Consider the following 25,345-nt stretch of genomic DNA (forward strand, 5'->3'; position numbering starts at 1 on the left):
GAAGCAAGCAGCTCATCCACCTAGATATGGGTCCACCAAACTCCGAGCATCTAGTGGGTTGCTCCCCCAGAGCGGGAGGATAGCTTTAGGGTAGACCAACGACAACCGATCGATTGGTGACAACCAATTAAACCTCATAAGATCGGCGAGACAACCGATTGATTGGTAACAACCAATCAAGCAAGAGAAAATACAATTCCATCACATTCACAGCAGTAAACAAGAGAAAACAATCTTTTCAACTTGAGATTACGACGATAAGACATTCTTTAATAAAGCATTTGCCATTGTTATATGCCCTTCTGGTTCTTTTTTTAGGCAAGTGTTTGTGTAGGATTTCTCGATCTTACTAGGTCGTGTGATGCAATGGTCTATGCAAAACTTAAAGAGCGTTTCTTATGTGGATGATATTGAGACGGACAGTAGCAGTGCCTGCACAGCGACGCTGCTTGGTCCGGGAGGGACATTGCTTGGTTTGGCGGAGATGTTGCTCGCATAATTACAACAACTCATCCTTAACTCCGCATAAGTATTTTGCTAGCTCATCGGGTCCACCCATCCATAGGATGGTGCCATCGGGGCATCCATCCACCCACTCACCCAATCATTTTGTTACCTGATTTGGTCCCGTCACACTGTGAAACATATAAAAACGGGTCCTTTAATTATTTCCCATCACTGATTCATTCAGACAGTTCTTCCAAAATAGTAGAAAACAAACACGGTCATAACGTTATCACTTGCTCATTACATTATTCACGTGCTTCCAAGCAACCCTTGCACACCAGCATGGGCGACATGGTTCCTGCGGTGGCAATTATTCTTGGAGGGGTCTAGAACTCCGAACATCACTCACTCGCTTGGTGAAGAATACTAAGTGGGTCCCCAGCTCCCTCATCCTCGATGTGGTGGTGATGTTTAATACTCAGAGTCTCCACTGAGTCCCACATGCCCCCTCGAGGGGCATGTGCCCCTTAGCTGGCTTTTACTTGCACCACTTATAAGTGCCCCTCGCACACACCCGGAAGCAAGCAGCTCATCCACCTACATATGGGTCCACCAACTCCGAGCATCTAGCGGGTTGCTCCCCCAAAGCGGGATAGCTTTAGGGTAGACCGACGACAACCGATCGATTGGTAACAACCAATCAAGCAAGAGAAAATACAATTCCATCACATTCACAGCAGTGAACAAGGGAAAAACAGTCTTTTCAACTTGAGATTACGATGATAAGACATTCTTTATTAAAGCATTTGCCATTGTTATATGCCCTTCTGGTTCTTTTTTTAGGCAATAGGTCGTGTGATGCAATGGTCTATGCAAAACCTAAAGAGCGTTTCTTACCTGGACGATATTGACGGGCGGTGGCAGTGCCTGCACAGCGACGCTGCTTGGTCCGGGAGGGACATTGCTTGGTTTGGCGGAGATGTTGCTTGGTTCCGCGATGTTACCCACATCCTTAACTCCGCATAATTACAAAAACTCTTTGCTAAAAATGATGTGTGTGAGGACTCCACCCAAGTGAGAATGAAGACATATATATAGATATACATCTCAAGGTCTAGAATCACCTTGAGGCTACTTACCTGCTCCTTACAGTTTCCTTGTGTAGAGAACCAACAAATTGTTTCGGCCATAACTCTCTCATAAAAACTCGGAATATAGTCATGTAGCCAGCCAAAAGAACCCGAATGCATCTGGTCTACAAGACGGTGGCGTGGGGGTAGAATAGTAGGTAAAAACGTCTGTATATAGCCACAAACGTGCCATCTTTAGAAATGCTTTGCTTTTCCATATTTTTAGTGTGCATGGACTCTAAATGTGTAAAAGTACTCTAAATATGACCTGCTATCACCTAAATTCAAAATTATGTTTTTGGCAATGTTTCTCTCTTAATGGATCTATTCTTATCTTCTCATTTCTTTTCAGATTTTAGGAACTAATGATTTTACTCTATCACTTTCTCAACCTTTTTAGCCTTATAGTCTCTCTCGATGCGCACTCTCTTTCTTCTTGAAAACTATATTAAAATAGAATCCTCACATGGCTTGGGAGGGATGTTACATTCTCTCCCCCACTTATAAGATTCAAGATGTCCTCATCTCAAGGTAATCTCTAGGTAAATCCCTCTCTCTCTCTCTCTCTCTCTCTCTCTCTCTCTCTCTGCGTTGTCTTTATTATTGATATATAGGTTAGGGAGAGCTCTTCTTTCTAATCTTGTTCTCTGAAAGATTGGTCTTTCCCTTCTGATCTAGTTGCGGATGATCTCGATAGGAAAGGGTAATTTTCCTATCGATGACCTTGTCATTGGCATCTAAAATGTCTTCCTTCTTTAAAGGTCCCGATGCGATGTCTACGAGTCGAAGATGTACTCTCTAACCTTGTTATCCCTATTTCTTGACCTTGATTTTGCTCTAGCTCACCATTCCTCTTATCCGAGGGTGGGCTTGACATTTCTCTTGAATTAGGGGTCCTCTTCCTGATCAACATGGAAGGACTCACGTCCTTCTGGACATTCTATATTAAAAGAGAATCCTCACATGGCTTGGGAGGGATGTTACATTCTCTCCCCCACTTAAAAGATTCGAGATGTCCTCATCTCGAGGTAATCTCTGAGTAAATCCTCCTCTCTCTCTCTCTCTCTCAAAGTGGTATCCACACTAGGTAGAAACCTTCTTTTATCTAAACATTGTTCCTACTAAGAGCCTTCTCTCATATATCTACCTCATTTTATTGAACTTCCAGAATGCCTTCATTATTCTGAAGTGATTTGGCTTTATTATCCTAAGTTCATGCATCCGTGTACACTTTTATATGATGTGAACCGATTCTTCTATTATCGCTGATCCTACCTTATGAATTCCTTATTCCATACTCCCATGTAATATGGTACTTCCCAAATTGCCATGGAAAAATGTAAGGAGATCAATCCTTTATGCGATCGAACCTATGACAGCAAGATGCATAACCCTACTAGCATTGTCTTCTAGAATACCTCTATTCATCATGTACATTACTTCACATGAATCTTGCACCAACAATCAACTTCTGCTTACTCATAGAAACACTTGTTAAATTTGGCTATCTTTAACCCATCATATCTATAATCTATATCAAAATTTCTAACTCTATCTCTCATTTATAATCTTACCATAATCTCTATAATACTTCCTAACATAATCCCTATGCTAATCTCTAGTATACTCCCTCTAACATATTCTTAATTAAACTTTAATTAAAGAATCAATGATCTCTAGCTTAATTCAAAACAATCATAACTTGGCCAACCACTTCCTAGTTTGGATATCCTAGGCTCTTGGATTGATATAGGCCTGCCCATCCTATTGGGTTTCCCCTTTCCTTGATTGGGAAGAGAAGGGTCCTGGGTTAGTTAGGGAAATCGTTTCTCATGTGTTCATGTTGTTGACACTTAAAGCGTTTGTTCTCATGGAAAAGCTCATTGCGTTGTCTTTATTATTGATATATAGGTGAGGGAGAGCTCTTCTTTCTAATCTTGTTTTCTGAAAGATTGGTCTTCCTTCTGACGATCTCGATAGGAAAGGGTAATTTTCCTATCCGATGACCTTGTCGTTGGCATCTAAAATGTCTTCCTTCTTGAAAGGTCCTGATGCGATGTCTACGAGTCAAAGATCTACTCTCTAACCTTGTTATCCCTATTTCTTGACCTTGATTTTGCTCTAGCTCACGATTCCTCTTAGCCTGGACTTGACATTTCTCTTGAATTAGGGGAACGCTTCCTGATCAACATGGAAGGACTCACGTCCTTCTGGACACTTCCCATATAAAAAACTTTATCATAGTCTCTGGCCATAATTATGGCTTCTGAAATGGAGGATGGCTTGGTAATTCTTGACTAGGTTAGCCAAAGGCGGATCAAGCTTCCCCATGAATCGATGGAGAAGAGTTACATCATCCATCTCTGGAGAAAATTGGAGAAGTTTAACAAAAGTTTGGTGGGATTCCTCTAGGGTCTTCCTTTCGTGGGTTAGCTCCAAAAATTCATTCATTTTGAATCAAAATACTCGTCCATGGACTCTATCCAAGCCTCTACTTCTTCTCCCAGATTCCTTCGTTCACCTTTGAATACCCATATCAAAATTTCTAACTCAATCTCTCATTTATAATCTTATCATAATCTTTATAATACTTCCTAACATAATCCCTATGCTAATCTCTAGTATACTCCCTCTAACATATTCTTAATTAGACTTTAATTAAAGAATCAATGATCTCTAGCTTAATTCAAAATAATCATAACTTGGCCAACCACTTCCTAGTTTTGATTTCCTAGGCTCTTGGATTGATATAGGTCCGCCCATCCTGTTGGGTTTCCCCTTTCCATGATTGGGAAGAGAAGGGGTCCTGGGTCAGTTAGGGAAATCTTTTCTCATGTGTTCATGTTGTTTACACTTGAAGCATTTGTTCTCATGGAAAAGCTCATTGCGTTGTCTTTATTATTGTTCATGTGTTCATGTTGTTTACACTTGAAGCATTTGTTCTCATGGAAAAGAGCTCATTGCGTTGTCTTTATTATTGATATATAGGTGAGGGAGAGCTCTTCTTTCTAATCTTGTTGCCTAGCTCATCGGGTCCACCCATCCATAGGATGATGCCATCGGGGCATCCATCCACCCACTCACCCAATCATTTTGTTACCTGACTTGGTCCCGTCACAGTGTGAAACATATAAAAATAGGTCCTTTAATTATTTCCCATCACTGATTCATTTAGACAGTTCTTCCAAAATAGTTGAAAACAAACACGGTCATAATGTTATCACTTGCTCATTACATTATTCACGTGCTTCCAAGCAACCCTTGCACACCAGCATGGGCGACATGGTTCCTGCGGTGGCAATTATTCTTGGAGGGGTCTAGAACTCCAAACATCACTGACTCGCTTGGTGAAGAATACTAAGTGGGTCCCCAGCTCCCTCATCCTCGATGTGGTGGTGATGTTTAAAACTCAAAGCCTCCACTGAGTCCCACATGCCCCCTCGAGGGGCATGTGCCCCTTAGCTGGCTTTTACTTGTACCACTTATAAGTGCCCCTCGCACACACCCGGAAGCAAGCAGCTCATCCACCTAGATATGGGTCCACCAAACTCCGAGCATCTAGTGGGTTGCTCCCCCAGAGCGGGAGGATAGCTTTAGGGTAGACCAACGACAACCGATCGATTGGTGACAACCAATTAAACCTCATAAGATCGGCGAGACAACCGATTGATTGGTAACAACCAATCAAGCAAGAGAAAATACAATTCCATCACATTCACAGCAGTAAACAAGAGAAAACAATCTTTTCAACTTGAGATTACGACGATAAGACATTCTTTAATAAAGCATTTGCCATTGTTATATGCCCTTCTGGTTCTTTTTTTAGGCAAGTGTTTGTGTAGGATTTCCCGATCTTACTAGGTCGCGTGATGCAATGGTCTATGCAAAACTTAAAGAGCGTTTCTTATGTGGATGATATTGACGGGCAGTAGCAGTGCCTGCACAGCCACGCTGCTTGGTCCGGGAGGGACATTGCTTGGTTTGGCGGAGATGTTGCTCGCATAATTACAACAACTCATCCTTAACTCCGCATAAGTATTTTGCTAGCTCATCGGGTCCACCCATCCATAGGATGGTGCCATCGGGGCATCCATCCACCCACTCACCCAATCATTTTGTTACCTGATTTGGTCCCGTCACACTGTGAAACATATAAAAACGGGTCCTTTAATTATTTCCCATCACTGATTCATTCAGACAGTTCTTCCAAAATAGTAGAAAACAAACACGGTCATAACGTTATCACTTGCTCATTACATTATTCACGTGCTTCCAAGCAACCCTTGCACACCAGCATGGGCGACATGGTTCCTGCGGTGGCAATTATTCTTGGAGGGGTCTAGAACTCCGAACATCACTCACTCGCTTGGTGAAGAATACTAAGTGGGTCCCCAGCTCCCTCATCCTCGATGTGGTGGTGATGTTTAAAACTCAGAGTCTCCACTGAGTCCCACATGCCCCCTCGAGGGGCATGTGCCCCTTAGCTGGCTTTTACTTGCACCACTTATAAGTGCCCCTCGCACACACCCGGAAGCAAGCAGCTCATCCACCTACATATGGGTCCACCAACTCCGAGCATCTAGCGGGTTGCTCCCCCAAAGCGGGATAGCTTTAGGGTAGACCGACGACAACCGATCGATTGGTAACAACCAATCAAGCAAGAGAAAATACAATTCCATCACATTCACAGCAGTGAACAAGGGAAAAACAGTCTTTTCAACTTGAGATTACGATGATAAGACATTCTTTATTAAAGCATTTGCCATTGTTATATGCCCTTCTGGTTCTTTTTTTAGGCAATAGGTCGTGTGATGCAATGGTCTATGCAAAACCTAAAGAGCGTTTCTTACCTGGACGATATTGACGGGCGGTGGCAGTGCCTGCACAGCGACGCTGCTTGGTCCGGGAGGGACATTGCTTGGTTTGGCGGAGATGTTGCTTGGTTCCGCGATGTTACCCACATCCTTAACTCCGCATAATTACAAAAACTCTTTGCTAAAAATGATGTGTGTGAGGACTCCACCCAAGTGAGAATGAAGACATATATATAGATATACATCTCAAGGTCTAGAATCACCTTGAGGCTACTTACCTGCTCCTTACAGTTTCCTTGTGTAGAGAACCAACAAATTGTTTCGGCCATAACTCTCTCATAAAAACTCGGAATATAGTCATGTAGCCAGCCAAAAGAACCCGAATGCATCTGGTCTACAAGACGGCGGCGTGGGGGTAGAATAGTAGGTAAAAACGTCTGTATATAGCCACAAACGTGCCATCTTTAGAAATGCTTTGCTTTTCCATATTTTTAGTGTGCATGGACTCTAAATGTGTAAAAGTACTCTAAATATGACCTGCTATCACCTAAATTCAAAATTATGTTTTTGGCAATGTTTCTCTCTTAATGGATCTATTCTTATCTTCTCATTTCTTTTCAGATTTTAGGAACTAATGATTTTACTCTATCACTTTCTCAACCTTTTTAGCCTTATAGTCTCTCTCGATGCGCACTCTCTTTCTTCTTGAAAACTATATTAAAATAGAATCCTCACATGGCTTGGGAGGGATGTTACATTCTCTCCCCCACTTATAAGATTCAAGATGTCCTCATCTCAAGGTAATCTCTAGGTAAATCCCTCTCTCTCTCTCTCTCTCTCTCTCTCTCTCTCTCTCTCTCTCTCTCTCTCTCTCTCTCTGCGTTGTCTTTATTATTGATATATAGGTTAGGGAGAGCTCTTCTTTCTAATCTTGTTCTCTGAAAGATTGGTCTTTCCCTTCTGATCTAGTTGCGGATGATCTCGATAGGAAAGGGTAATTTTCCTATCGATGACCTTGTCATTGGCATCTAAAATGTCTTCCTTCTTTAAAGGTCCCGATGCGATGTCTACGAGTCGAAGATGTACTCTCTAACCTTGTTATCCCTATTTCTTGACCTTGATTTTGCTCTAGCTCACCATTCCTCTTATCCGAGGGTGGGCTTGACATTTCTCTTAAATTAGGGGTCCTCTTCCTGATCAACATGGAAGGACTCACGTCCTTCTGGACATTCTATATTAAAAGAGAATCCTCACATGGCTTGGGAGGGATGTTACATTCTCTCCCCCACTTAAAAGATTCGAGATGTCCTCATCTCGAGGTAATCTCTGAGTAAATCCTCCTCTCTCTCTCTCTCTCTCTCAAAGTGGTATCCACACTAGGTAGAAACCTTCTTTTATCTAAACATTGTTCCTACTAAGAGCCTTCTCTCATATATCTACCTCATTTTATTGAACTTCCAGAATGCCTTCATTATTCTGAAGTGATTTGGCTTTATTATCCTAAGTTCATGCATCCGTGTACACTTTTATATGATGTGAACCGATTCTTCTATTATCGCTGATCCTACCTTATGAATTCCTTATTCCATACTCCCATGTAATATGGTACTTCCCAAATTGCCATGGAAAAATGTAAGGAGATCAATCCTTTATGCGATCTAACCTATGACAGCAAGATGCATAACCCTACTAGCATTGTCTTCTAGAATACCTCTATTCATCATGTACATTACTTCACATGAATCTTGCACCAACAATCAACTTCTGCTTACTCATAGAAACACTTGTTAAATTTGGCTATCTTTAACCCATCATATCTATAATCTATATCAAAATTTCTAACTCTATCTCTCATTTATAATCTTACCATAATCTCTATAATACTTCCTAACATAATCCCTATGCTAATCTCTAGTATACTCCCTCTAACATATTCTTAATTAAACTTTAATTAAAGAATCAATGATCTCTAGCTTAATTCAAAACAATCATAACTTGGCCAACCACTTCCTAGTTTGGATATCCTAGGCTCTTGGATTGATATAGGCCTGCCCATCCTATTGGGTTTCCCCTTTCCTTGATTGGGAAGAGAAGGGTCCTGGGTTAGTTAGGGAAATCGTTTCTCATGTGTTCATGTTGTTGACACTTAAAGCGTTTGTTCTCATGGAAAAGCTCATTGCGTTGTCTTTATTATTGATATATAGGTGAGGGAGAGCTCTTCTTTCTAATCTTGTTTTCTGAAAGATTGGTCTTCCTTCTTATGATCTCGATAGGAAAGGGTAATTTTCCTATCCGATGACCTTGTCGTTGGCATCTAAAATGTCTTCCTTCTTGAAAGGTCCTGATGCGATGTCTACGAGTCGAAGATCTACTCTCTAACCTTGTTATCCCTATTTCTTGACCTTGATTTTGCTCTAGCTCACGATTCCTCTTTAGCCTGGGCTGGACTTGACATTTCTCTTGAATTAGGGGAACTCTTCCTGATCAACATGGAAGGACTCACGTCCTTCTGGACACTTCCCATATAAAAAACTTTATCATAGTCTCTGGCCATAATTATGGCTTCTGAAATGGAGGATGGCTTGGTAATTCTTGACTAGGTTAGCCAAAGGCGGATCAAGCTTCCCCATGAATCGATGGAGAAGAGTTACATCATCCATCTCTGGAGAAAATTGGAGAAGTTTAACAAAAGTTTGGTGGGATTCCTCTAGGGTCTTCCTTTCGTGGGTTAGCTCCAAAAATTCATTCATTCTGAATCAAAATACTCGTCCATGGACTCTATCCAAGCCTCTACTTCTTCTCCCAAATTCCTTCGTTCACCTTTGAATACCCATATCAAAATTTCTAACTCAATCTCTCATTTATAATCTTATCATAATCTTTATAATACTTCCTAACATAATCCCTATGCTAATCTCTAGTATACTCCCTCTAACATATTCTTAATTAGACTTTAATTAAAGAATCAATGATCTCTAGCTTAATTCAAAATAATCATAACTTGGCCAACCACTTCCTAGTTTTGATTTCCTAGGCTCTTGGATTGATATAGGTCCGCCCATCTTGTTGGGTTTCCCCTTTCCATGATTGGGAAGAGAAGGGGTCCTGGGTCAGTTAGGGAAATCTTTTCTCATGTGTTCATGTTGTTTACACTTGAAGCATTTGTTCTCATGGAAAAGCTCATTGCATTGTCTTTATTATTGTTCATGTGTTCATGTTGTTTACACTTGAAGCATTTGTTCTCATGGAAAAGAGCTCATTGCGTTGTCTTTATTATTGATATATAGGTGAGGGAGAGCTCTTCTTTCTAATCTTGTTGCCTAGCTCATCGGGTCCACCCATCCATAGGATGATGCCATCGGGGCATCCATCCACCCACTCACCCAATCATTTTGTTACCTGACTTGGTCCTGTCACAGTGTGAAACATATAAAAATAGGTCCTTTAATTATTTCCCATCACTGATTCATTTAGACAGTTCTTCCAAAATAGTTGAAAACAAACACGGTCATAATGTTATCACTTGCTCATTACATTATTCACGTGCTTCCAAGCAACCCTTGCACACCAGCATGGGCGACATGGTTCCTGCGGTGGCAATTATTCTTGGAGGGGTCTAGAACTCCAAACATCACTGACTCGCTTGGTGAAGAATACTAAGTGGGTCCCCAGCTCCCTCATCCTCGATGTGGTGGTGATGTTTAAAACTCAAAGCCTCCACTGAGTCCCACATGCCCCCTCGAGGGGCATGTGCCCCTTAGCTGGCTTTTACTTGTACCACTTATAAGTGCCCCTCGCACACACCCGGAAGCAAGCAGCTCATCCACCTAGATATGGGTCCACCAAACTCCGAGCATCTAGTGGGTTGCTCCCCCAGAGCGGGAGGATAGCTTTAGGGTAGACCAACGACAACCGATCGATTGGTGACAACCAATTAAACCTCATAAGATCGGCGAGACAACCGATTGATTGGTAACAACCATTCAAGCAAGAGAAAATACAATTCCATCACATTCACAGCAGTAAACAAGAGAAAACAATCTTTTCAACTTGAGATTACGACGATAAGACATTCTTTAATAAAGCATTTGCCATTGTTATATGCCCTTCTGGTTCTTTTTTTAGGCAAGTGTTTGTGTAGGATTTCCCGATCTTACTAGGTCGCGTGATGCAATGGTCTATGCAAAACTTAAAGAGCGTTTCTTATGTGGATGATATTGACGGGCAGTAGCAGTGCCTGCACAGCGACGCTGCTTGGTCCGGGAGGGACATTGCTTGGTTTGGCAGAGATGTTGCTTCGCATAATTACAACAACTCATCCTTAACTCCGCATAAGTATTTTGCTAGCTCATCGGGTCCACCCATCCATAGGATGGTGCCATCGAGGCATCCATCCACCCACTCACCCAATCATTTTGTTACCTGATTTGGTCCCGTCACACTGTGAAACATATAAAAACGGGTCCTTTAATTATTTCCCATCACTGATTCATTCAGACAGTTCTTCCAAAATAGTAGAAAACAAACACGGTCATAACGTTATCACTTGCTCATTACATTATTCACATGCTTCCAAGCAACCCTTGCACACCAGCATGGGCGACATGGTTCCTGCGGTGGCAATTATTCTTGGAGGGGTCTAGAACTCCGAACATCACTCACTCGCTTGGTGAAGAATACTAAGTGGGTCCCCAGCTCCCTCATCCTCGATGTGGTGGTGATGTTTAAAACTCAGAGTCTCCACTGAGTCCCACATGCCCCCTCGAGGGGCATGTGCCCCTTAGCTGGCTTTTACTTGCACCACTTATAAGTGCCCCTCGCACACACCCGGAAGCAAGCAGCTCATCCACCTACATATGGGTCCACCAACTCCGAGCATCTAGCAGGTTGCTCCCCCAAAGCGGGATAGCTTTAGGGTAGACCGACGACAACCGATCGATTGGTAACAACCAATCAAGCAAGAGAAAATACAATTCCATCACATTCACAGCAGTGAACAAGGGAAAAATAGTCTTTTCAACTTGAGATTACGATGATAAGACATTCTTTATTAAAGCATTTACCATTGTTATATGCCCTTCTGGTTCTTTTTTTAGGCAATAGGTCGTGTGATGCAATGGTCTATGCAAAACCTAAAGAGCGTTTCTTACCTGGACGATATTGACGGGCGGTGGCAGTGCCTGCACAGCGACGCTGCTTGGTCCGGGAGGGACATTGCTTGGTTTGGCGGAGATGTTGCTTGGTTCCGCGATGTTACCCACATCCTTAACTCCGCATAATTACAAAAACTCTTTGCTAAAAATGATGAGTGTGAGGACTCCACCCAAGTGAGAATGAAGACATATATATAGATATACATCTCAAGGTCTAGAATCACCTTGAGGCTACTTACCTGCTCCTTACAGTTTCCTTGTGTAGAGAACCAACAAATTGTTTCGGCCATAACTCTCTCATAAAAACTCGGAATATAGTCATGTAGCCAGCCAAAAGAACCCGAATGCATCTGGTCTACAAGACGGCGGCGTGGGGGTAGAATAGTAGGTAAAAACGTCTGTATATAGCCACAAACGTGCCATCTTTAGAAATGCTTTGCTTTTCCATATTTTTAGTGTGCATGGACTCTAAATGTGTAAAAGTACTCTAAATATGACCTGCTATCACCTAAATTCAAAATTATGTTTTTGGCAATGTTTCTCTCTTAATGGATCTATTCTTATCTTCTCATTTCTTTTCAGATTTTAGGAACTAATGATTTTACTCTATCACTTTCTCAACCTTTTTAGCCTTATAGTCTCTCTCGATGCGCACTCTCTTTCTTCTTGATGTAAGATTCCTCCCCCAACCCCTTTTTGATGTCTAGTATCTTCCCCTGTAATCAACCCTCTTCAGAAATATACAGACCCTGTTGCTAACTATTTTAGCCTAGAGAGAGAAAAATTATTCTAGAGAGAGAATATTCAGATTTTGAATATTTTTGGATAGAAAAATATCTCTTATAATTCAGATGAGTTCCCCTGAATCAGAAATTCAAAAAGAATTTTCCAATGTGCAATTGGAATTATATGGAAATAGGTATAAAGAACCTTAGTCTAAGGGTCTAGATTTTCAGAAATCTTTAGACTATGGTCCAATTAAGGTTCCTATGGGCCAATAGCATAAATCCATGTGTAGGGAAGAGATAAATCCATATTTATAAAAAGAAGATACCCAAAAATGAGTAAATGCTCACATAAGGTGAAGAGTTAAAAATGTACAAGGTTTATTAGTAAAAAACTATGAGCAATATTAAAAATATGAGATATTTTGGGTATCCAAAAATGAGTAAATGCTCACATAAGATGAAGAGTTGAAAATGTACAAGGTTTATTAGTAAAAAACTATGAGCAATATTAAAATGATGCCATTATGACACATATGTAAGGAAGGGGAATTCTTTAAAGAGGGTGCATATTTCACATAAGATGAAGAGTTGAAAATGTACAAGGTTTATTAGTAAAAAACTATGAGCAATATTAAAATGATTCCATTATGACACATATGTAAGGAAGGGGAATTCTTTAAAGGAGGTGCATATTTCACATAAGATGAAGAGTTGAAAATGTACAAGGTTTATTAGTAAAAAAACTATGAGCAATATTAAAATGATTCCATTATGACACATATGTAAGGAAGGGGAGTTCTTTAAAGGAGGTGCATATTTCACATGCTTGAATGAGTTTTAAACTCATAAAAATTGAGATATTTCATCTCTCCTCTCTCCTCATTCAAGTCTAGTTCCAAAAAGTTAGCTTAACTGACCTAAAAATGGTTAAATATTGACCAAACTGATTTAGAAAATTCTAGAATCAGTTTGTTTGGTTAGGAGCTCAATTTTTCCTATAAATAGAAGCCTCACTCTTGTTGAAAAATATATAGTGTTTATGCATCGTTACTCTACTCCACCTAAGCCAAGAACTGTGAATTCATTTAATAATTCACTAGTTTTTGGAGCTTCCCTCTTTCTTCAATCCCCATTAGTGGTTCCATCAACATACTTAACCAATTGATTGGTTGGGGGCCTCTACCGTGAACAAAGAATCAAGCAAGTTGTAAGGTAATTAGTGAATATTCATCTTTCTATAATTTCTCAATGTTTCTCTCTTCTCAACCCCTCTCAAGCTTGAGAAGTTTAATTGGTATGGTTTTTTTTAAATGCTATTGAAGTTTGAATAGTAGTGAAGAGTTACATAATTTAATAAATGCTATTGAAGTTAATTTTCATTTATGTTTAAATTCTAATGATTCTTATGTAAATTCTCTCTCTCACTCAAGAAATGGTCATACTCATGACCCATTCTCAATCCAAATCAAGCTTTTCATAAAGCTTTTCCTTAACCCAAGATAAAGCTATGCTTGAGGCCAAATTAATGGCTTTTTCTTATGCTTTTAGTTTATGTATATTGATAATTCAATCCATTATGGATTAAGGATCCAATTAGAGAATCATTTTAATTATTTCCTTAATGATAAGCTTTATCCCTTAGAAAAATTGAGATTTATCAGTCATAGCAGCGGAGCTATGGCAAAATTTTTATAAAAATTATGCATAAAATTTTTTTTCATTCAAGCATAAAAAGAGGACTTCCTACCATATTCTAGGAATCATCATCCTAGATTAATTGAAAGAATTTCATTATAATCATGGAGAAATTGAATTTTAATATTATGCATAAAGGATAATTTTTTATATCAAAAGTGTTATTTTTACCATTTTTATTTTCATGCATAGAAGTATGCATAATGGATAAATTTTTATATCAAAAGTGTTACTTTTATCATCTTTAATTTTCATGCATAGAAGTATGCATAAAGGAAAATTTTTATATCAAAAGTGTTACTTTTATCATTTTTAATTTTCATGCATAGAAGTATGCATAAAGGAAAAATTTTTATATCAAAAGTGTTACTTTTATCATATGGGATTTCATGCATATAGGTATGCATAAAAGATATTCTTTTTATACTAAAAGTATGATTTTCCTCATAAATGGATTTTATGCTTAACTTAGATGCATAAGAGAAATTCTTTTATTCTAAAAGTATAATTCCCTACCAAATTGAAATCATGCATAAGAAGATGCATAAAAGATTGATTTTAATTTCGAAAGTGTTAGTCTCCTTAATGGAATTTATGTATAAATAAATATGTAGAGAAATCTTATATCAAATAAAAGAATTCTCTTTATAAAAAAAAAAAAAGATATGAAATGTGATAAGATGTGCTAAGAGGTGTATGAGATGTGATAAGAATTGATAAGAAAGCTTATGAAATAAGTTAGGATGTGATAAGATGAATTAAGATGTGTATGGGGGGATGAGGTAAGAAGTGTATGTGATAGGATAAGATGTATATGGGTTGTGATAGGGCGAGAATGGATGTGATGTAAAAGATTAGATGTGAAAGTATATGGGGTTATATAAATGGGAATGTGAAAATGGATGTATGTATGTGGATGTGTGGATATGGAGATGGGAGTGTGGATGTATGAACATGAAAATGGATATATGCATGAAGATGTATATGCATAGATGTAAATGTGGATGTAGATGTGAATGTGGAATGTGGATGTATAGATGTGGATGTATGGGAATGTGGATGTGGATGTATGTGAATGTGAATGTAGATGTGGATGTATAGATGTGAATGTGGAATGTGGATGTGGATGTATGTATGTATGTGGATGTAGATGTGGATGTATGGATGTGTATGTATGAATGTGGATATGGGATGTGGATGTATAAATGAGGATGTGAAAATGGAGGTAAGCATGTAGATGTGGATGCATGTATGTGAATGTGAATGTAGATGTGAATGTGGAATGTGGATGTATAGATGTGGATGTATGGGAATGTGGATGTGGATGTATGTGAATGTGAATGTAGATGTGGATGTATAGATGTGAATGTGGAATGTGGATGTGGATGTATGTATGTATGTGGATGTAGATGTGGATATATGGATGTGTATGTATGAATGTGGATATGGGATGTGGATGTATAAATGAGGATGTGAAAATGGAGATAAGCATGTAGATGTGGATGTATGGATGTGAATGTGGATGTGGATGTGGATGTATGGATGTGGATATGGATGTGAATATATGATATGTGATGTGAAGGAATCTGAAGTGAAGAGATGGAAAAGGAGGTGATTGGATGAGTACACATATACATGGAATGTGGAATAAGTAATGTGGATTAATGAGGGATAATGTGGAAAAATGAGAGTTAATATAGAAACTGCATTTGTAAACTGTTTGTAAATGCTGTTTGTAAATGGCTGTTTTATGTCAAGAATGCTGGGAAAGCATTTTGACCGTCTTGTGATTAAGGTCGTGGAGACCTAACTGATAAAGTTGCAACTGCTGACGGAGAGTCAATGGAGGACGTCTCGCGTAGCAAGGTCGACCGAGGTCTTGACCAGCCTCGGTTCGATTAAAATGGTGAGCTTCCGGTACGGTGGATGAGGGACCAAGGAAGCGGCCTATGAGTGAAGCGCTAGGTCACCTGCGAAGGATCCTAGAGGGTGCTGACCATACGGTGCTCGGGCTCTGGGTCGCCTAGGATACCCACGCGTGCGTCGAGGAAGATATTGGAACAAGGAGTAAGAGTTGTTTTGTGAAACCGGGCATGGATCTGGTTGACTGACCTTGCTGGTCCTCAACGGATGAGTCCATGGCTCTTTTATATGGATCTGTTGGTTGATCTTGCTGATCTTCAACGAGAGTCCATCTTGATAAGTGATTATATTGCCGAGTATTATGGGCTAGGAACTATGGAAACGGCCTCTGTGTGGACAGGTGGTGAGCGTTCTAGTTGCCAATGATGCCATAGATACTCTGATGAAGGAATGATGGGAAATTATGAATCAACTGGATAAATTGGGAGATTGTGATCAGTGGTACTATGGTTTCATTAAAGGATTGTTTTAAAGTTAGCTGATGCTAAGAAAAATGCAATTTTCATATTGGGTGTGTAAGTGGTGTGGCTAGTTTTATGTTTGCATGAAATTCCGGCTAGGGGGCCTTGGAACTCTTTTCCTTGGTACCCGGGACAAAACCTAACCAAATTTCAAATGGGATCCCATCACTACAGTGGTTGGGCGGTTGGCTAACCCATGGGATCGGATGGGGTTAGGCTGGACTGATGGATCCGTAAACCGAGACTCAATTTCTGTTATTACGATAGATGAAGTAAGTCCCGGATAGTAATTGTTCTATGGATAGGAATCAACGGCTGTGCCTCTTGATGGGGAAAAAAGCGTTGATCCCAATGATCCAAGTGCAAGTTTCTTCCTTGATCCGACCGAGTATCTTTATAGGTGCAGTTGGATCAGCGTGATCAGTAATGATCTTGACTACGTTAGAGTAAAAAATTATCCTGGTGGAATCGCCCGTGCTTTCCGGGTAAGGGAAGTTTTTTTCGGGTTCGGTTTTGGAAAAACCGACGGATTAGTCTCTTGTCCGGATATCCGTGGACGAGGCCCTGAGTGTGGGACCCTGCCTCGCGCAAGAAGTGCTACTTCCGCTGCTAGTACCCCGAATCCGTTGCGCGGAGGGAACAGGGATCTCACACTTGAAAACTATATTAAAATAGAATCCTCACATGGCTTGGGAGGGATGTTACATTCTCTCCCCCACTTATAAGATTCAAGATGTCCTCATCTCAAGGTAATCTCTAGGTAAATCCCTCTCTCTCTCTCTCTCTCTCTCTCTCTCTCTCTCTCTCTCTCTGCATTGTCTTTATTATTGATATATAGGTTAGGGAGAGCTCTTCTTTCTAATCTTGTTCTCTGAAAGATTGGTCTTTCCCTTCTGATCTAGTTGCGGATGATCTCGATAGGGAAGGGTAATTTTCCTATCGATGACCTTGTCATTGGCATCTAAAATGTCTTCCTTCTTTAAAGGTCCCGATGCGATGTCTACGAGTCGAAGATGTACTCTCTAACCTTGTTATCCCTATTTCTTGACCTTGATTTTGCTCTAGCTCACCATTCCTCTTATCCGAGGGTGGGCTTGACATTTCTCTTGAATTAGGGGTCCTCTTCTTGATCAACATGGAAGGACTCACGTCCTTCTGGACATTCTATATTAAAAGAGAATCCTCACATGGCTTGGGAGGGATGTTACATTCTCTCCCCCACTTAAAAGATTCGAGATGTCCTCATCTTGAGGTAATCTCTGAGTAAATCCTCCTCTCTCTCTCTCTCTCTCTCTCAAAGTGGTATCCACACTAGGTAGAAACCTTCTTTTATCTAAACATTGTTCCTACTAAGAGCCTTCTCTCATATATCTACCTCATTTTATTGAACTTCCAGAATGCCTTCATTATTCTGAAGTGATTTGGCTTTATTATCCTAAGTTCATGCATCCGTGTACACTTTTATATGATGTGAACCGATTCTTCTATTATCGCTGATCCTACCTTATGAATTCCTTATTCCATACTCCCATGTAATATGGTACTTCCCAAATTGCCATGGAAAAATGTAAGGAGATCAATCCTTTATGCGATCTAACCTATGACAGCAAGATGCATAACCCTACTAGCATTGTCTTCTAGAATACCTCTATTCATCATGTACATTACTTCACATGAATCTTGCACCAACAATCAACTTCTGCTTACTCATAGAAACACTTGTTAAATTTGGCTATCTTTAACCCATCATATCTATAATCTATATCAAAATTTCTAACTCTATCTCTCATTTATAATCTTACCATAATCTCTATAATACTTCCTAACATAATCCCTATGCTAATCTCTAGTATACTCCCTCTAACATATTCTTAATTAAAGTTTAATTAAAGAATCAATGATCTCTAGCTTAATTCAAAACAATCATAACTTGGCCAACCACTTCCTAGTTTGGATATCCTAGGCTCTTTCTTGGATTGATATAGGCCTGCCCATCCTATTGGGTTTCCCCTTTCCTTGATTGGGAAGAGAAGGGTCCTGGGTTAGTTAGGGAAATCGTTTCTCATGTGTTCATGTTGTTGACACTTAAAGCGTTTGTTCTCATGGAAAAGCTCATTGCGTTGTCTTTATTATTGATATATAGGTGAGGGAGAGCTCTTCTTTCTAATCTTGTTTTTTGAAAGATTGGTCTTCCTTCTGATGATCTCGATAGGAAAGGGTAATTTTCCTATCCGATGACCTTGTCGTTGGCATCTAAAATGTCTTCCTTCTTGAAAGGTCCTGATGCGATGTCTACGAGTCGAAGATCTACTCTCTAACCTTGTTATCCCTATTTCTTGACCTTGATTTTGCTCTAGGTCACGATTCCTCTTAGCCTGGGCTGGACTTGACATTTCTCTTGAATTAGGGGAACTCTTCCTGATCAACATGGAAGGACTCACGTCCTTCTGGACACTTCCCATATAAAAAACTTTATCATAGTCTCTGGCCATAATTATGGCTTCTGAAATGGAGGATGGCTTGGTAATTCTTGACTAGGTTAGCCAAAGGCGGATCAAGCTTCCCCATGAATCGATGGAGAAGAGTTACATCATCCATCTCTGGAGAAAATTGGAGAAGTTTAACAAAAGTTTGGTGGGATTCCTCTAGGGTCTTCCTTTCGTGGGTTAGCTCCAAAAATTCATTCATTTTGAATCAAAATACTCGTCCATGGACTCTATCCAAGCCTCTACTTCTTCTCCCAAATTCCTTCGTTCACCTTTGAATACCCATATCAAAATTTCTAACTCAATCTCTCATTTATAATCTTATCATAATCTTTATAATACTTCCTAACATAATCCCTATGCTAATCTCTAGTATACTCCCTCTAACATATTCTTAATTAGACTTTAATTAAAGAATCAATGATCTCTAGCTTAATTCAAAATAATCATAACTTGGCCAACCACTTCCTAGTTTTGATTTCCTAGGCTCTTGGATTGATATAGGTCCGCCCATCCTGTTGGGTTTCCCCTTTCCATGATTGGGAAGAGAAGGGTCTTGGGTCAGTTAGGGAAATCTTTTCTCATGTGTTCATGTTGTTTACACTTGAAGCATTTGTTCTCATGGAAAAGCTCATTGCGTTGTCTTTATTATTGTTCATGTGTTCATGTTGTTTACACTTGAAGCATTTGTTCTCATGGAAAAGAGCTCATTGCGTTGTCTTTATTATTGATATATAGGTGAGGGAGAGCTCTTCTTTCTAATCTTGTTGCCTAGCTCATCGGGTCCACCCATCCATAGGATGATGCCATCGGGGCATCCATCCACCCACTCACCCAATCATTTTGTTACCTGACTTGGTCCCGTCACAGTGTGAAACATATAAAAATAGGTCCTTTAATTATTTCCCATCACTGATTCATTTAGACAGTTCTTCCAAAATAGTTGAAAACAAACACGGTCATAATGTTATCACTTGCTCATTACATTATTCACGTGCTTCCAAGCAACCCTTGCACACCAGCATGGGCGACATGGTTCCTGCGGTGGCAATTATTCTTGGAGGGGTCTAGAACTCCAAACATCACTGACTCGCTTGGTGAAGAATACTAAGTGGGTCCCCAGCTCCCTCATCCTCGTCGATGTGGTGGTGATGTTTAAAACTCAAAGCCTCCACTGAGTCCCACATGCCCCCTCGAGGGGCATGTGCCCCTTAGCTGGCTTTTACTTGTACCACTTATAAGTGCCCCTCGCACACACCCGGAAGCAAGCAGCTCATCCACCTAGATATGGGTCCACCAAACTCCGAGCATCTAGTGGGTTGCTCCCCCAGAGCGGGAGGATAGCTTTAGGGTAGACCAATGACAACCGATTGATTGGTGACAACCAATTAAACCTCATAAGATCGGCGAGACAACCGATTGATTGGTAACAACCAATCAAGCAAGAGAAAATACAATTCCATCACATTCACAGCAGTAAACAAGAGAAAACAATCTTTTCAACTTGAGATTATGACGATAAGACATTCTTTAATAAAGCATTTGCCATTGTTATATGCCCTTCTGGTTCTTTTTTTAGGCAAGTGTTTGTGTAGGATTTCCCGATCTTACTAGGTCGCGTGATGCAATGGTCTATGCAAAACTTAAAGAGCGTTTCTTATGTGGATGATATTGACGGGCAGTAGCAGTGCCTGCACAGCGACGCTGCTTGGTCCGGGAGGGACATTGCTTGGTTTGGCGGAGATGTTGCTTCGCATAATTACAACAACTCATCCTTAACTCCGCATAAGTATTTTGCTAGCTCATCGGGTCCACCCATCCATAGGATGGTGCCATCGGGGCATCCATCCACCCACTCACCCAATCATTTTGTTACCTGATTTGGTCCCGTCACACTGTGAAACATATAAAAACGGGTCCTTTAATTATTTCCCATCACTGATTCATTCAGACAGTTCTTCCAAAATAGTAGAAAACAAACACGGTCATAACGTTATCACTTGCTCATTACATTATTCACGTGCTTCCAAGCAACCCTTGCACACCAGCATGGGCGACATGGTTCCTGCGGTGGCAATTATTCTTGGAGGGGTCTAGAACTCCGAACATCACTCACTCGCTTGGTGAAGAATACTAAGTGGGTCCCCAGCTCCCTCATCCTCGATGTGGTGGTGATGTTTAAAACTCAGAGTCTCCACTGAGTCCCACATGCCCCCTCGAGGGGCATGTGCCCCTTAGCTGGCTTTTACTTGCACCACTTATAAGTGCCCCTCGCACACACCCGGAAGCAAGCAGCTCATCCACCTACATATGGGTCCACCAACTCCGAGCATCTAGCGGGTTGCTCCCCCAAAGCGGGATAGCTTTAGGGTAGACCGACGACAACCGATCGATTGGTAACAACCAATCAAGCAAGAGAAAATACAATTCCATCACATTCACAGCAGTGAACAAGGGAAAAACAGTCTTTTCAACTTGAGATTACGATGATAAGACATTCTTTATTAAAGCATTTGCCATTGTTATATGCCCTTCTGGTTCTTTTTTTAGGCAATAGGTCGTGTGATGCAATGGTCTATGCAAAACCTAAAGAGCGTTTCTTACCTGGACGATATTGACGGGCGGTGGCAGTGCCTGCACAGCGACGCTGCTTGGTCCGGGAGGGACATTGCTTGGTTTGGCGGAGATGTTGCTTGGTTCCGCGATGTTACCCACATCCTTAACTCCGCATAATTACAAAAACTCTTTGCTAAAAATGATGTGTGTGAGGACTCCACCCAAGTGAGAATGAAGACATATATATAGATATACATCTCAAGGTCTAGAATCACCTTGAGGCTACTTACCTGCTCCTTACAGTTTCCTTGTGTAGAGAACCAACAAATTGTTTCGGCCATAACTCTCTCATAAAAACTCGGAATATAGTCATGTAGCCAGCCAAAAGAACCCGAATGCATCTGGTCTACAAGACGGCGGCGTGGGGGTAGAATAGTAGGTAAAAACGTCTGTATATAGCCACAAACGTGCCATCTTTAGAAATGCTTTGCTTTTCCATATTTTTAGTGTGCATGGACTCTAAATGTGTAAAAGTACTCTAAATATGACCTGCTATCACCTAAATTCAAAATTATGTTTTTGGCAATGTTTCTCTCTTAATGGATCTATTCTTATCTTCTCATTTCTTTTCAGATTTTAGGAACTAATGATTTTACTCTATCACTTTCTCAACCTTTTTAGCCTTATAGTCTCTCTCGATGCGCACTCTCTTTCTTCTTGAAAACTATATTAAAATAGAATCCTCACATGGCTTGGGAGGGATGTTACATTCTCTCCCCCACTTATAAGATTCAAGATGTCCTCATCTCAAGGTAATCTCTAGGTAAATCCCTCTCTCTCTCTCTCTCTCTCTCTCTCTCTCTCTCTCTCTCTCTCTCTCTCTCTCTCTCTCTCTCTCTCTCTCTCTCTGCGTTGTCTTTATTATTGATATATAGGTTAGGGAGAGCTCTTCTTTCTAATCTTGTTCTCTGAAAGATTGGTCTTTCCCTTCTGATCTAGTTGCGGATGATCTCGATAGGGAAGGGTAATTTTCCTATCGATGACCTTGTCATTGGCATCTAAAATGTCTTCCTTCTTTAAAGGTCCCGATGCGATGTCTACGAGTCGAAGATGTACTCTCTAACCTTGTTATCCCTATTTCTTGACCTTGATTTTGCTCTAGCTCACCATTCCTCTTATCCGAGGGTGGGCTTGACATTTCTCTTGAATTAGGGGTCCTCTTCCTGATCAACATGGAAGGACTCACGTCCTTCTGGACATTCTATATTAAAAGAGAATCCTCACATGGCTTGGGAGGGATGTTACATTCTCTCCCCCACTTAAAAGATTCGAGATGTCCTCATCTCGAGGTAATCTCTGAGTAAATCCTCCTCTCTCTCTCTCTCTCTCAAAGTGGTATCCACACTAGGTAGAAACCTTCTTTTATCTAAACATTGTTCCTACTAAGAGCCTTCTCTCATATATCTACCTCATTTTATTGAACTTCCAGAATGCCTTCATTATTCTGAAGTGATTTGGCTTTATTATCCTAAGTTCATGCATCCGTGTACACTTTTATATGATGTGAACCGATTCTTCTATTATCGCTAATCCTACCTTATGAATTCCTTATTCCATACTCCGATGTAATATGGTACTTCCCAAATTGCCATGGAAAAATGTAAGGAGATCAATCCTTTATGCGATCTAACCTACGACAGCAAGATGCATAACCCTACTAGCATTGTCTTCTAGAATACCTCTATTCATCATGTACATTACTTCACATGAATCTTGCACCAACAATCAACTTCTGCTTACTCATAGAAACACTTGTTAAATTTGGCTATCTTTAACCCATCATATCTATAATCTATATCAAAATTTCTAACTCTATCTCTCATTTATAATCTTACCATAATCTCTATAATACTTCCTAACATAATCCCTATGCTAATCTCTAGTATACTCCCTCTAACATATTCTTAATTAAAGTTTAATTAAAGAATCAATGATCTCTAGCTTAATTCAAAACAATCATAACTTGGCCAACCACTTCCTAGTTTGGATATCCTAGGCTCTTGGATTGATATAGGCCTGCCCATCCTATTAGGTTTCCCCTTTCCTTGATTGGGAAGAGAAGGGTCCTGGGTTAGTTAGGGAAATCGTTTCTCATGTGTTCATGTTGTTGACACTTAAAGCGTTTGTTCTCATGGAAAAGCTCATTGCGTTGTCTTTATTATTGATATATAGGTGAGGGAGAGCTCTTCTTTCTAATCTTGTTTTCTGAAAGATTGGTCTTCCTTCTGATGATCTCGATAGGAAAGGGTAATTTTCCTATCCGATGACCTTGTCGTTGGCATCTAAAATGTCTTCCTTCTTGAAAGGTCCTGATGCGATGTCTACGAGTCGAAGATCTACTCTCTAACCTTGTTATCCCTATTTCTTGACCTTGATTTTGCTCTAGCTCACGATTCCTCTTAGCCTGGGCTGGACTTGACATTTCTCTTGAATTAGGGGAACTCTTCCTGATCAACATGGAAGGACTCACGTCCTTCTGGACACTTCCCATATAAAAAACTTTATCATAGTCTCTGGCCATAATTATGGCTTCTGAAATGGAGGATGGCTTGGTAATTCTTGACTAGGTTAGCCAAAGGCGGATCAAGCTTCCCCATGAATCGATGGAGAAGAGTTACATCATCCATCTCTGGAGAAAATTGGAGAAGTTTAACAAAAGTTTGGTGGGATTCCTCTAGGGTCTTCCTTTCGTGGGTTAGCTCCAAAAATTCATTCATTTTGAATCAAAATACTCGTCCATGGACTCTATCCAAGCCTCTACTTCTTCTCCCAAATTCCTTCGTTCACCTTTGAATACCCATATCAAAATTTCTAACTCAATCTCTCATTTATAATCTTATCATAATCTTTATAATACTTCCTAACATAATCCCTATGCTAATCTCTAGTATACTCCCTCTAACATATTCTTAATTAGACTTTAATTAAAGAATCAATGATCTCTAGCTTAATTCAAAATAATCATAACTTGGCCAACCACTTCCTAGTTTTGATTTCCTAGGCTCTTGGATTGATATAGGTCCGCCCATCCTGTTGGGTTTCCCCTTTCCATGATTGGGAAGAGAAGGGGTCCTGGGTCAGTTAGGGAAATCTTTTCTCATGTGTTCATGTTGTTTACACTTGAAGCATTTGTTCTCATGGAAAAGCTCATTGCGTTGTCTTTATTATTGTTCATGTGTTCATGTTGTTTACACTTGAAGCATTTGTTCTCATGGAAAAGAGCTCATTGCGTTGTCTTTATTATTGATATATAGGTGAGGGAGAGCTCTTCTTTCTAATCTTGTTGCCTAGCTCATCGGGTCCACCCATCCATAGGATGATGCCATCGGGGCATCCATCCACCCACTCACCCAATCATTTTGTTACCTGACTTGGTCCCGTCACAGTGTGAAACATATAAAAATAGGTCCTTTAATTATTTCCCATCACTGATTCATTTAGACAGTTCTTCCAAAATAGTTGAAAACAAACACGGTCATAATGTTATCACTTGCTCATTACATTATTCACGTGCTTCCAAGCAACCCTTGCACACCAGCATGGGCGACATGGTTCCTGCGGTGGCAATTATTCTTGGAGGGGTCTAGAACTCCAAACATCACTGACTCGCTTGGTGAAGAATACTAAGTGGGTCCCCAGCTCCCTCATCCTCGATGTGGTGGTGATGTTTAAAACTCAAAGCCTCCACTGAGTCCCACATGCCCCCTCGAGGGGCATGTGCCCCTTAGCTGGCTTTTACTTGTACCACTTATAAGTTCCCCTCGCACACACCCGGAAGCAAGCAGCTCATCCACCTAGATATGGGTCCACCAAACTCCGAGCATCTAGTGGGTTGCTCCCCCAGAGCGGGAGGATAGCTTTAGGGTAGACCAACGACAACCGATCGATTGGT

The sequence above is a fragment of the Cibotium barometz genome, chromosome 6, assembly GCF_041138505.1.
Source record: "Cibotium barometz isolate CiBa-2024 chromosome 6, ASM4113850v1, whole genome shotgun sequence".
NCBI lineage: Eukaryota > Viridiplantae > Streptophyta > Polypodiopsida > Cyatheales > Cibotiaceae > Cibotium > Cibotium barometz.